Below are 14,944 nucleotides of genomic sequence, written 5' to 3'. Positions count from 1 at the left end.
GGGTTACGCAAAACCTTTACTCAAAATTGCTAGTGTAAATTTATAAGCTATTAAAATTTAAAACTCATTCCTGTTCGAAGAAAGAAACTGCCAAGTCAAATTAATATTTCGTAGAAATACATATATTTTTCTTTCATGAGGCCAAGACAAGAGAGTATTTGGAGGGGACGGTGGCTTGGGAAGGCTATAGCCCCGGATCTCGATCTGCAAAGGGGCTTCCAGTGGGAAAACATTGCTATGAAATAGTCCAGAAGAAGGGGCGAAATGATTTGTTTTAAAATGGCTCAAGAATACAAAGATATAAGTGGACATTTGACAAGCTCTAAAATTTACAACTGAAATCGTACGTGTGTGCGTGTGGCTACGTGAGGTAACACAGTGGAATATGATTCACAATACTAAAATTAAAATAAATATGTGGGAACAATAGAAATCAAAATATGTTGTAGCTAGTGACGGCGCAATAGTAATGATGGAGGGGTAAATCATATTTTCCCGGGGCAATCATGTTTATTATTCCGTTACATACGACACAAAAATGCATATTTTGGCTAAAAGAGCAATCATTCATTTATTTATTTTTGTCGTTTTACTGGGGGCAGATAAGAGAGAGAGAGAGAGAAATTGCCGAACGAGAATAGGGGGCATTCCTGCCCCCTCCCCCCACTGTAGTGTGGTCACTGCCTATAGCTATGCTGGTGAAGAATGCACCAATTAATACGCTATTAAATAAAACAGATACTTTTAAAACTTTTAATCAAATTATTTGTGAACTATGATTTAAATTTAGAGAGAGCACATACCTATTTAATTTAATTTGGATGAGTTAACTTCTGAAGCCTGCCATTTCCGAGCCTTCTTCCGGTGTAACTGCACTGCCCTTTGAACGCTAACTGCTGCGTTCAGGTGGCGGAACGAGCACAATACTAATTAAAACAAATATGTGACAAATATATATATATATATAAAACAACGCGTTGAAGCTATTGACGGCGCCAAAGAAAAGACAGAAGAGAAACGTGGAGAGTGCAGTGATATTTTACGGGAAGCAGTCACGTTTATTACACCCTTACATTTACATACAATATTAAAAAGTTCTGCTTTTAGGTCTCGAATAATGCCTTTTTCACAAAAATGGGCAATTCCGCATTTTTTATATCAATCAAGCTGTGATATTTTAGATTTCTTCCGTTAGTTTTCTGATAATAGTTTTCACAGCTTTCCATTGCATTTAGGCATCATTTCAGTTGACAAGAACAAAATAATCTTATTTCAAAACATAGAGCAAAAAGAAATCCAACGCGCTCAAGTTAAAACTCCCTTACATTGGAAGCCTGGAGAGAACAAAACAGGGGTTTCTTCGTAACACGATTTCTTGAAAACCATTTTACACATTTGAATCATCTTTGTGATAAATTGATTAGAAAGGATGAATCTTAACAGTAAAAGTTGTAACTTTTCCCCTGCTAGTATATTTTAGAAGATATTCGTTGTCAAATATCTCAATATTTGCAAAAGGAACCAGCCTTTTCCGTGCCGAGCGTTTCGATGATGACGTCATGCATCCACGGACAACTGCGCATACGATCTGCGCCGCCGAACGAGCACTCCTTGGGGCTACTGGACGTTTTTGAACATTTTAGTAATCCGCAACAATAAGCGGCACGATAAACATTTTTTTAAAAAAAATAGTTCGTAGTATTGCTTCCCTTCGGATACTCAGTTGTGGTCTGGTAGTGAGTGAAACGCATGTATTAGAAGAGTATGGTCTTAACAGGTTTTCAGTTTTCGCATCCAATGAAAATGAGTACATCAAAGAACTGTCAGGGGCACAAAATAGAAAAAGGCAGAGAGAACGGGAAAATGCTACTTTCATGAATAATTTTCTGAAACGTTCGAAATCAAGTGAGATATTGAAATCATTGAAAAACGAAAAACGGCCTACTTCTAGCGAATCATTTTTGTACACTTTTCCCGAACAGTGTCATAGTGAAAAAAAATGCGATTCGAGTTTCGAAACTAGAGATATTGACACTTGAATTATAGATAACATTAGTTATGTCCTGGCTTTTTCTTTTGAAATCACGGTACCACTTAGATATAGTGAAAACACATTTAACTCGTTTATTTCCGAATTATTTACATTTGTACTTACCTTATATACATAGCGGAACATTTTTCAACTTGGGATCGTTTTTTTTTTTCACTGAAAAAAGCGTAATTTTTCACATTACAAGTATTTATTGGTCGTTGCTAATTCGCTTTCGTTACACACAATATGGCTGGCAAATCTTGACTCACGTTGTCTATCGTCAGCTCATATGCGAAAATTGATCCACAAACCATTCACGGAAGGTTAGGTTAGGTTCAGTTAGGTTAGGCAAACAGAAAATTAAATTTTAAAAAAAAACGCTCACACGTCATCTGGTAAAACTACCGCGTGGTTGCTACACCGACAGGGGGTTACATATTCGAAAGCACGGAACATTTGATTCACGTAGTCGACGGTAATGGTGGCACGAGCTATCGTGCAACGGAGATACATTGATGTCGAGAATGAGATTATTTACCGGCCGAATAAGTTGCACGAATGGAAAAAACACTATTCCCAGCTTCCAAAAGTCCACAGGAACTCAATTCCGTAAGTACATTCCCGTCATTTCTCCTGTAAATTAAAGAAATGTGTTTTCACTATATCTAACTGTTACCGAAATGGTAATGAAATATACGTGCAATAATTGGACATTTCTTGTAGTATTAGATACGAGAACTTTCTCAAAGTTGACTTTGGTGAAATCAAAAATAAGTATCAGAATGACACAAGATCGACTCTACGAATTATTGATGATGTCTGTTGAACAAAACTTGTGCAGAAATGTTAATATTTCGCATTGCATTGATAGATTCAGATCGTACGGCCCTCGTAGGCTTCTTTTGTAAACTTAACTGTTAACCTTGGTATTTTTAACATGCACAATCATTTCCCATAAGTTAACTTTCCTCTTTCGGAACACATATTGAAAAATATTGTATGTAATACCTCGTATCATGTACAAGGTTTTATTATAACAAATACAAAAGACTTTAACAATATAGACTCGTTAATTATATCATTTAATTATTAAATATTAATAATTTAATGTTAATAGTTTCGTTAGAAGCATATAGAAATATGCCTGTATAATATGGGATCATTTTTACTAGTGCTGTATATTCCAAAAAGATCTTCCCCCCCCCCCCCTTCGCTCGCATTTCATGGAGAGGCGCCGAAACGGAGACCTATTCGCTTGCTGCGAACCATTAGGCGCCGCTGTGCTTGGCCTTGTTGAGGGCGCCACCTGTTTCGAAAACGACTGAAAATGAAAAATTTGCCAACGCGTCACCACGGCATCTGGAAAAAGTCGATTGGTTCAGCGGTTCATGTGACTCTCTTTGGCTTTCGACAGAAAATATAAAAATAGAATTCCCAAGTCCATTCTTTGGCCGGATCAACTGTAGTCACGTCAATTGGTAAAGGTATTGTAATATATAAAAGACTGTGTGAAACTCTGTAATCGATTTTCTTTCTGTATAAGTACAAGGGGGCGCTGTTTTGCTTATCGTACTCCTTGTTCACGAATCCTAAAACCGCCAGTGGTCATCCGGGAAATGGTCTCGTCTCGAAATTCGAGACCAGAACGTGACCAGATCCTTCAAGGTTTGTCGTCACGAGACCGAGACAGACCTCTATAAAATCTGAACTTTCAGTCTCGTTAGGGTCTGGTATGATATTTGAAAAATTTACGTAAACCAAGTTTACTTTCTGTGTGATATTTAATAGAGATCTGCGTGGGCGGGCATGACTCACTCCGTAATCCGGGATCCGCTCAATCGCTGCGGCAGTTCTCGGGACCCAGGTCTCCATGCGCCGCGGAGCTTGGATAAAATCGGGCTAGCGTCATCGCAGTACGGTTGCTTGCTGAGCGGGATCCACGTGCATTGCATTGTGGGCGGGAGCAGCGAGTCACGTCCGCGCTAGAGCGGTGATTCGCAGTTCATCCGGGACTTTAAGGGGGCAGACGGTACGCTACACAGCCATGGTTATTCTTGGCACAGCGTTAAGGCAATCATTTGATGATAACTGAGGAGACGGTTCAGAATTCCCAATGAAAACTACATAGTAGATTCAGCATTAAAAACCATGTGTTTGACATGATTATTTCAAACTCTGTTCCAGTATTAAATAAATTATAAGCGTAAGTAGCAGGATACACAAAGGACCCAGAAGAATCACAGTTATCAAAGTTGGCGAAATGGCGTAGTGGTTAAGGCAGGTGCTTACGGTATTGAGGTTCTTACGTTCGATCCCCACTTGAGGCAACTTTATTTTCAAAACTTTTTTTAATGTCTCGTTGCATTTCTATAGTTAATTAGAACATATTGGTAAACTGAATATAAGAAAATATAACTGATTTACCATTCTTATGAATTCGAGTCTTATGAGTCTTAGCAATGGCTTAAAAAGATTGTGTGGTTGTTCATCAATTTCACTGAATTAATCTCGTGGTTAATGTTTGGCACTGGGTGAGGAGCAAGAAGGAAATTCTTTGTGTCTGTGAGCACTCTAATAAAAACATTTTCTCTTTCCGTAACATCTTTCGGAACCCTTTAGGAAAGCTTAAGAAGAAAGGGCCACATACTGTATTTCTAATCAACGAGATCTTGCCCTAATTGCCTGTATGAATTAGTTATGATTTCTTGGGCGAAAGCTGTTATAATGCACACTGTATTCAATACATTTGTGCTGCTTTGTTATCAATATAAAGATCAACGAGTCCAAAAAAAAAGGCAAATGCCACTTTGCTACAATTAAATAACCAGTTCGCCCCTGATAGTGGCAAAAAGGAATATCTTCCATAGTTGCTGTGTTGAAGTATAGATAGAAGCATTTTGACAATGTTGCACGAATTAGTGAAAAAGAAATAAAACGAGCTTGACTTACTTCTTGTTGCTGAATTCTAATGGTATTTAACAATCGTCAGAGAAGATGTAAGTTACTTAATTTCATACACATTTACTTTAAATATGCATGAAGTTCATTTCGTTATCTGTGTACGTTGATTTATTTCATTTTGTTGGTACTACTTTACTATACCGGAGACACCTATCAATGATTTATTTCGCAATCTTTTACAATGATAACGTACTATTCTGCGTCGCAGAACATTTATTTAGGTGAAATAATGGATTTCTAACGAAAATAATGTCTATTTCTTACATACGATAGCCCCACGAACCATCATGGGGACGAGGTATGCCTACTAGGTTAGGTTAGGCCTGTTAGGTGAGGTTCCATTAGCACTCCTTTCGTTCAATTTAGCATATACGGACAACATCGGAATTACAAATCCCACGGCATCTTCCGCACCCGGCAACAACTTCACGACGCATCCTCGACACATCATGTTGTAGCAGCAGCAATAGCGCGTATTGTGCTCTCGTGCAGAAAGCAAATGGCGGCAGCAGCAATAGCGCGTCGGAAATAGATTTTCGTAGAAAACCACATGCATTCGCATTAAAATGGATCAAAACTACATTCCCGAACATCAACAACGCTACAGAAAATGATTTGCGTAAGTACTTTCTCCTGTAAATTTGAAGAAATCCGTCTCCGGTATAGTAAAGTGTTACCATTTTGTTTTCAAATATGTTATGTTTCTTTTTATAGATTGCGTAGAACTATTGTTTCGCTCGTAGAGGTATGAAAAATTTAAGACAGTTTGACCTTTTGTATTAAGGTTTCTTTTTATCCCTTCTAACTTAAACATTCAACTACATTAAACCATTAAATCTACAATCTACATTCAACTACATGTTTTAAATAAACTTGGGTAATTTTTATTCGAGGAAAAAAATCATTATTTTTAGAAAAATAATATTTTATCAATCTCTCTAGTTCATGCCCAAACAGGAATTCACCAAATACATGTTAACATAGTTTTCAATACATAAACTTTAGCACTGGCATTTACAAATCAAAATTAAAAACTGTAACAAATAAGAAGCTATTGAAAGAACTATGAATCAAACATGATATCATATTAAACGATACAAACTGAACAGAACTTACTTGCCGCGGTAAATACAGTATGTAACATTCTTATTCGTAAACACTGATTTTCAAAGAAAATGCTTTAATATCTGAAAGGAAATACACTCTTTTGAAAATGTTTCTTTACAATTCAATAAGTAATATCATTAGGAACATAAAATCTTACCCAAATTCTGTATAACCAATGACATTAATAAATTAAATGAAACTGAAAGAGAAACATGCCATTTTTTGTACAACTTTTCTATTCGTACACATAATAATGTAAAAGAAAAAAGTATATTCAGAGCAAATTAACTGACAGTTCTAATACTTTGATGCGTATCCTTTGGTTTTAATTACTGCTTGACACCTGTTCTTCATAGAATTAACCAGTTTCCGACATGTTTCAGAGCTTATTTTATTCCACTCGGCTTGCACAACAGTTTTCAACTCTTGTTTGGACTTGACGCCTGCTTTATGGAGTCGTCTCTTCAAAATTGCCCATAAATGCTCAATGGGATTTAAGTCTGGACTTTGAGCTGGTGTTTGTAGTAGTTTGGGCACATTCCATATTAGCCAATTCACGTTAACTCGTGCCTTATGCTTACTGTCATTGTCTTGTTGGAATCTGTAGATAGGCGGCATGTCCATTTTTTGGGCACTCTGCTTTATATTGTTCTTCAATATGTCCAAATAGACATATGCATCCATGATACCATCAATAAACTGGATGGTACCAACACCTTTGGACGACATACAGCCCCAAATCATTAATGACCCACCACCGTGTTTAACTGTTGGAACTGTGTTAATGTGATCATTGTCTTTATTTGATTTTCTCCAGGCACTATTTATCCCATCTGACCCGTATATATTAATCTTGGACTCGTCTGACCATATGACACTATGCCAAAATTCCTGGTCTTTGCGGATGTGCTCTTTCGCGATTCACCTTATTTACATACATTCTCTTTCGTGGTATTCTGCCATGATATCCATGCTTCTACAAGGCACGTCGGAAAGTTAGATCGGACATCATCTTGCCAGCAACATTTTCTATTAACGGTCGTAACTAAGGATCACTTAGTCGGGGGTTTTCTCACTCTTTTTTAAAATAAAGCGTTCATCACGTTTATTCAACTGTCTCTCTTTTGGTTTTCTCGGCACATTCTGTGTTGAACCTTCCTCTCTAAATTTGTTTACTGTGTATTGAACTATGAAGTGTGATTTACTGACTGTTTGTCCAATTTTTCTTAACGAATAACCTCTAAGGGCCAAATTTATAATAACATCCTTCAGATCGGAACTAAGTTCCTTCATCTTTCCCATTTCGAACACACTAATAGATAGACAATATGCCTATAACAATACCTACGCCAGCATTCCGCTTGACGGGGAGCGCGCCTGCATGTTCAAACTTGTTACGAATTTGCAAACTGCACGAAATCGCCCGAATAGCGGTAGAGCTGTATGCAAGGAAGATTGAAACTCTTGCCTGTACGAATAACAATCTTGCATGAAACTGCGCGTTTTTCTCTTTTCACACAAATTACATGCTCTGTTTATACAGTTTGAACATACATTTTTATTGACATTCGTTGGTGAAACCTTCATTAACATTAATTTCGAGGTACATATTAAAATGTTTATATTTACTAGTAGATATGACATTTTTTCCTCGGAAATTCTATATGTACGAATAACAATGTTACATACTGTAGTTGCCACTGTGCAAGCTGAAACTTGCTCCTACAAGGTCAATTATGCCGTAACTCAAATTAAGAGTCAATCTTAGAAAATGAAATTCGTATTCGTGTTCTGGAGGTCAATTTCAGTAAGAAAGAGCTACTTTCCTTTCTATAACAGAAAAAAGTGAAAATTTGTAGAACAGTGTAACTTGCGAACGTGTTAAACAGCGACAATGGGACCACAAACACTCCTCCTTAAGCAGTATTATTGCCTCTCTGTGATGGCCGACAGTCGGCTGCCTTTGTTGTACATTTACAAAAGTTGCCGGCTTCCGCAACAAGAATAAGAGTATATATATTGCCACCAGACGATAAGCCGCGCGGCTTTTTCTTTTGTTATGACCTTGTCACCCACCAAAACATGCCAATTTTAACACAAAAAAAAAAACAACATGCATCGCATTAAGCAGCAAAAATAACAGCTTCCATCATACAATTCCTACAAGAACACGTGCCGGTGCCGGAGCCGAGGGTTGAAATGCTCATGCATCCACATAATTTATTTATTTTGAGCAATTCTAAAGTGATGAAATATGAACAATAGTACTGGAGTCATTATGGAATTTAACGTTCACTAACCGAACACATGCACTTTCACTTACATACACGCACACAATGTCAAATCAGTCAAATACTTAAAATAAAAATATGGTGTTTACAATCCAACAAAACTCACCGTCATTTTGCCTTTCTCCTTCCGTAACAGAAATAGTGCTTCATATTTACATTTGGCAACACTAGTCACTAGCTAGCCAATGAACATGCACTGCATAAAAGAAGCAACCACTACGCCATGCTATATTGCCACATTACCGTCCCTGCCGAACAGTGTGAACGGCGAGCTGGAGCGCTATTCAATTGTTTTTAATGATGTTTGCGCGAGTGTGTCCAGGAATGGAATGACAATATGGCAACAATGGCGAAGGTTGGCGAGCAGGTTAGAACACGTGATGCTAAGAGAGAGGGAGACGAAACGAAAATTGGTATCTGCGCAACGGCAGAGATAGCTGCGTCAGGCTCTAATGCTAAAATAATGTTCTAACGTAGCTGAGACTTGGTTTTCTTAATCTACGAAAATCAAACCTCAAATATTTGCATAACTTAAAGCTCTCGCAAGACATGTTAAATCAGTCTGTCGACTACCATCTATAAACATTGTCACAATTTCTTTCTCAAATACAATATGACACCAACCCTTTCAGTTATCTTGTAACTCTAAAAATTGCAACTCAAAAGTCTTACATTTATGGCAAAATGTATGTTTGCGATTTTACCACCACTCCTCTCCTAAATAACTAACTCTTTCTTCTTCTTGAACCCGAAGGTTTATGGCTGCAGCAACACAGGCCTTCCATCTGTCCCTATCCTGAGTAAGATCTATATACTATTTTCTATCCCCACCAATTTCCTTTAGGTCCATCTCAACATTATCCTTCCATCTTCGTCTTACCATCAGGTTTCCCAACAAGAATCCTGTAAACTCTTCTTTCCACTACCATTCGTGCCACATGGCCTGCCCATCTAAGTCTTCTTGATTTAATCATTCTAATAATATCTGGACATGAATACAAATTATGTACTTCTAAATTATGTAACCTTCTTCACTCACCTGTCTCCTCATTCCTTTTAGGCCCAAATATTTTCCTAAGGATCTTATTTTCAAATACTCTCAATTTATGTTCCTCTTTCAATGTAAGGGACCAAGTTTTGCATCTATATAATACTACAGGCAAAATTACTGTTTTGTATATTTTAACTTTTAGTTTCTTAGATATTAAACGAGAAGACAAAAGTAATATGCATTTCCTAAATTAAGCCTGCTTTTTATTTTCTCTTTAATATCATTTTCATTTGTTAGTATTAGTCGTAAGTACTTGAATTTGAAAACTAGTTCAAACGAGTTGTTATCAATACTTAGATTTTGATTATTACCTAACACTTGGTTTCGGCCTATAAGCATATTTATTTTTCTCTTTGCTAACTTCCAAACCTATCTCTTTAGCTGCTTTGAAAAATATTTTAGCATTATTCTTAATTGTATTCACATCATCCCCCAGTAAGTCTACATCATCTGCATATGCTAACAGCTGAGTCACACCGTTTAATTTTAGTCCTTCTAAACTATGAAATATAATTTTAAAAGTTTTACTGCAAAATTGCGGACCGACGAATTATCTACAATTACTGAGTTTAGTTTCCTTATACTCCAAAGTGCATTGTAGACAGTTTTGGGGAAAAAGAGAGCATGCTATAGAGCGTGCCTGCAACATGAGGAAAATCAGTTTTTCATTCACCATCTTGAAACACATTGTTCAATTTCACTCACATGTAATACCATTGCAGTCTGTCAAGTTTTCTAGTTGCAGAAACATGTTATCATGGTCACTAAATAGATGACTTGTCTATCTTTGCCCATCCACCCCACCCCATGCTCCTCCTAAATCGTGCATTATGTTTCGATAATTTTATTGTGAATTTACAGTGCAAGTGATGTCACAATGCTCCTGAAAGTTTTATGCACAAAGCTCGGAATTGTAGTCTCTAAAAAGGTATGAAAATGTCAAAAATGGTCAAAATATGAAAGTATACGTATGCATTGTATTTACTTGAGTACCACAGACCCCCTATTTTTAAGGAAAAAAGAAATTGTGGTAGATTATGAGTGTGCTCGACTTTTTGGGTGGGAGGGGGCACTGTCTCAGTGCAAGGCATTGGAAATAGAACAGAACATTTGCACACATACTAGATTTTGAGAAATGAAATGAATCATTTGAAAAGTGTTTGGTTTAATTATAGCACAGTTAACTTTATTCTACGTTCACATTTCAATAAAATATACTCAATTCTCCTTTGTAATGTTTTATACATGGAAAAATTTATTGTAAACTTTGATCGTCACAGGTGAAACTATGTGGCTTGCCCACATACGGAAGTGTCCGATATCTAAAGTGCTACCACATTTCAAAATTATAAGCTTTGCTCGTTCAATATTTTATCCAAATATTTCAGATCCTCTTGATTTTTTGTTTCTTGGATATATGTTCGCATTATTTCTGTTAAAAGTCTATTTCTAGCATGATTTGAGAGAAATATCCTGAAAAAAACCCACTGTGACTAGTATCATATTAATTATTTTGAGTATTATTAGTAGGACTCGGAAGTTGAGGAAAAATCCTTTTTTTTTTCTTCTAGTGTCCCAAGACGAGGCCCAACATAATATATGTTCATTTTGAGTCATTGTAGACCACAAAAAGGTGGATTCTATTTGTCCTTTTTTGCCTTTTTCGGTGTTTTTTGGCTTATTGGTCCTTTTTTAGCCCTTTTTTTAGGTCTTAACGGCTTTTTTTTGCAACTTCACCTTCTTTCGACTACGTTTTTATTGCCAATTCTCAATTCGAATCATCATCAGTTCATCACCTCTTAAACATCCTTTCTGTAGTATATAAATAAAAAAAAATGAAAAATAAATATATTTGAACCATCCCTGAAACGAGAGAAAAATATTTTTGGACGACTGAAGCAGGTACGGTACAAGGTCCTTTAACCGTAACTTGTCTGGATGGTCGCGCTGTAAGTGGCAACTTTCTCTTCTTTTGAAGCTTTCAGCATGGTGTATACGACCAGACAGCACGCGCTTGCAAAGATCTCAAGTCAGAGAAGGAGGTGCCGCCCATATTAATTAAATATGTAATTAAAACTGAAGTTATTAATTAATTTGGATCACATTTATACGTCCTTTTTTCTGTTTTTAGGTCCTTTTTTATATTTTTAGGTATTTTTATAGGTCTTCAACTTTGTTGACAATTCTAGAACCTCTAAATTATTTAAAACAATAATTTACATTTTCTGGAAAAAAAAAAACACATTTTGAGTGGGTTTTTTCAAGGTAGGGTTTTCTGAAAAAACCCGCGTAGGGAAAACGGGCTGGGCCCACCCGGGCCAACCCTGGTTCCTGGACCTTCAACAACCCTGGTTTCAGCCTTAACGTGTAAGCTCGTTTCTATTTGTCCTTTAAGCTGTTTCGACTAATGATTATTATTCATCCTCGCCATCTCGATTAGAAGGAGGTAGAAAAGCAACGTTATAAAAATGTAAATAGAGCGTCACTAAAAAACAGACAAAAGGAAACATTGTACCTTGACATCAGTAGCGTAAGTATACAACTTTTCCGGAATGTCTGGAGCAGCGACGCGCAGAGGTGAATGCTTGTGTGCGGGGCCAGACTAGGTGGGGAAGGATGCGGGCTTGCGAGCTATCATGTTTACTACAGAACTACTGGACCGCGAATTACCAGTCGAGGCGACCCCTCCCCTCCGCGCGTTCATTGGACGAGGCACAAACCCGCAACGTGCGCCCTGGACGGGTTCGCGTTCTCTTACTCCAGACATTCCGGAAAAGGAGTATAGAGGAGAAGTTTGTGGGGCATAAACCCAATTATGAAATTCCTGGCCATGGAACTGCTTCAGGCTGTCGATACTTGTTCAGTATTTGAAAATCATTGTTATTAATAATATATTATGGTACTAGTTTAGTATCCTTCGGACAGATTTCTTCATTTCTACAGAAGAAACTACTTACCGTAATAAGTTCCTGTAGTATTGTCTAACATCTGGAAGGTGTTTTGTGTGATGTGGGAATGTTTCATAGCGGAAATTCAACCATTGACGCATAGCCCCACGAACCATTCATACATAGCACCACGAACCATTCATACATAGCCCCACGAACCATTTCCGGTAAGGGTAGGTTAGGTAGGGTCACAATAGGTTACAATAGTTAAAAATTGGTTTAAAAAAAAATATGCATAGCCCCACAAACCATTTGCGGAAACGTATGTTCTTCAGTTGCAAAAACACTTTTACAAAAAAAAAATGATCAAAAAAACGTGAATACACGTTAAAAAATGATCCGCAAAGGAGATAGGTAAGTACAAATGTCAAAAATCGACGAAACACAGAAGTTATAGGTGTCCGAAGGATAGTAAACATTTACCACGTCGGATAAATGAAAATTTCTTTACTGTGTAATTTTTATGGATTTGTGATGTGTTGTTTAATGTAATTGCAAGTCAGGCAGACAATTCAAGACGAGAATTCGCCTCTGTATCATGCTTATGTTCCGCAAACAATCCATACATATGATGGATCATATTGCCATATACAATACGATTCCATAATTTAAATATAACGGCATTTATGATCATGGATAGTTGATTGATTTATTAGTAATTTGGTGTAGTGTTTTCACATATCAATTACGTCCAAAACAAGGTCATTAAATGTAATAACAAGGAAAAGCAAATGCTACATTTAGAAGACAAATGAGAATTCTTACTAATGTAATATCTGTTACACGTGCAGTGGCGTGCGCGCGAGTGATTGCTGCGGGGCATAGCCCTCCCCCTTCGATATATTTTTTCATAAAAACAATCAAATTAGCCTGCTAATAATAACAAGCCATAACCCCCACACCACTGAACGGATATCTAAACTATATGCTCTGTTAGGAAAGAGGTTTGGGTCTCCCCGATGGCGCAGTGGTACCGTCATCGCCTTGTAACCAAGAGGTTCCGGGTTCGATACCCGGTGGAGGCACATGGCACAGTGGTTCGGATCCCATTTTAAACTGTAGGTCCAATCCCGATTAGCCTTACTGTGCATAAAGTGGACTTAAAACACCAAATCAATCAAAGGAAAGAGGTCATTCTTTTCTGAACATTTTACTTTAATGATACTGTAGAAAATTGTATTTTCAACCTGGCCTAGTGGCTCTTGTTATGTAAAATGGCATAAGCTTGTCTATCTTTTCGATTGATTGATTGAATTAGGTTATTTTGCGTCGCTTTTCTGCCACTGATTTCTGGTCGCGACGATGAGTATGGAAGATGATGAAATTGATGAAGGGACACTCACAAAGAACACCCATGTCCAGGCCGTGATTCGAACCCGGGACCCCTGGCGCCGTAGGCCTATCCCTTCGAATTCAATATACACTAGAAAACTCTACCCTTTACAATTGTGTCTACTTCGTAGTTTATATTTTTTTAAAAATGATTTCACAAATTTGAAAATTTAATTATGTGGGCCTACCTATTACGGCGAATTTACATGATCGAGATTAACCGAAAGAGACAGAAACGTATCGTAAAACAAATAATAAAAAAAATATGGGATAGGCTGATTATGTTGGTAACGGCAGTAAAGGAATGCGCGAATGTAAATTAGTAAAGACATTTAGTAGGAAAACTTGTGTGCAACACATTGTTAAATGCGCCAATACAAAAGGAACATGAAAAATTGGAACCACAAAGTTTCATTGTAAATTAACATGTACGTTGGCCACTACACTTACGTTTTCGTTTCCATCAAATAGTTTCACTTGAGCATTTAGTAGAATACTGAATTTGCAATCTGTAATCTTAAGAAGCTAACAGTTCAAGAGGGAAAAAATTGCTCTTGCAGTCGGAAAATTACCATGTATAAAGCAAGGACCGTAAATTCTTGTGATGAATCGTGTACATAGCATAAATTCCATGACATTTGCAACAACAGCAAACCCTCCACCGTTGTACTTACCATGAACGTGCACTGACAACACAGCTAGCTATCTCCACAGAGCCCCGGTGTTCATTCGAACTTCCTCACAGGTCATGGCTACCCGATCCACAAAATAATTTTCCTGCAACACAATATTTACATGCGGGGATGGTCTGCACACTGACAATGAACGATGGCCATGGGGATAAATACTAAAATGGGGACAACACTGCACTGTACCCGGTGTACAACGGCACGAATCACCTCAAAGAACCAACTGCGGAGTAACTGTTCTCACCCTTGCACAGGCTTGCAGCTCCCTGGCTCGCAAGGGGTTGAGCGACACACACTCCTGCCATCTGTCGGACACGGTGCAAAACACCGGGCGCATTACGTAATCACTGTAAACGTCATCTTGAGCTTGATCAATAAGCGACGAGGCTAGTCAACAGGTAATCCTCTTTTGAAATATTTATGCAAGCAATCGATGTGTAGCCTCAATTATTTAGTTTCATGCTGGATTCCACATTCCACTTGTTTTGCTCAAAAATGTCTTTTCTGTTATCAGGACAAAAGAAGCTCGAGTT

At 37.5% G+C, this 14,944-nt stretch overlaps 1 protein-coding gene across 6 annotated transcripts in view; it reads right to left on the bottom strand.

Annotated features, from left to right (window-relative positions):
- The window catches only part of dysc (whirlin protein dyschronic), an 817,084-nt gene extending 802,432 nt beyond the window's left edge, over positions 1 to 14,652 (bottom strand). For all 6 annotated transcript variants that reach the window (XM_083113360.1, XM_083113363.1, XM_083113365.1 and 3 more), the window contains exon 1: positions 14,397 to 14,652. The gene's annotated coding sequence lies outside the window, so the exon portion shown is untranslated. The remainder of the gene's footprint in view (positions 1 to 14,396) is intronic.
- Positions 14,653 to 14,944: the final 292 nt, after the last annotated feature.

The sequence above is a fragment of the Lepisma saccharinum genome, chromosome 27 (assembly GCF_977018435.1).
Source record: "Lepisma saccharinum chromosome 27, izLepSacc3.1, whole genome shotgun sequence".
Lineage (NCBI taxonomy): Eukaryota > Metazoa > Arthropoda > Insecta > Zygentoma > Lepismatidae > Lepisma > Lepisma saccharinum.
The sequence above is the reverse complement of the archived record's forward strand: the minus strand, read 5'-3'. Positions and strand labels throughout refer to the sequence as shown.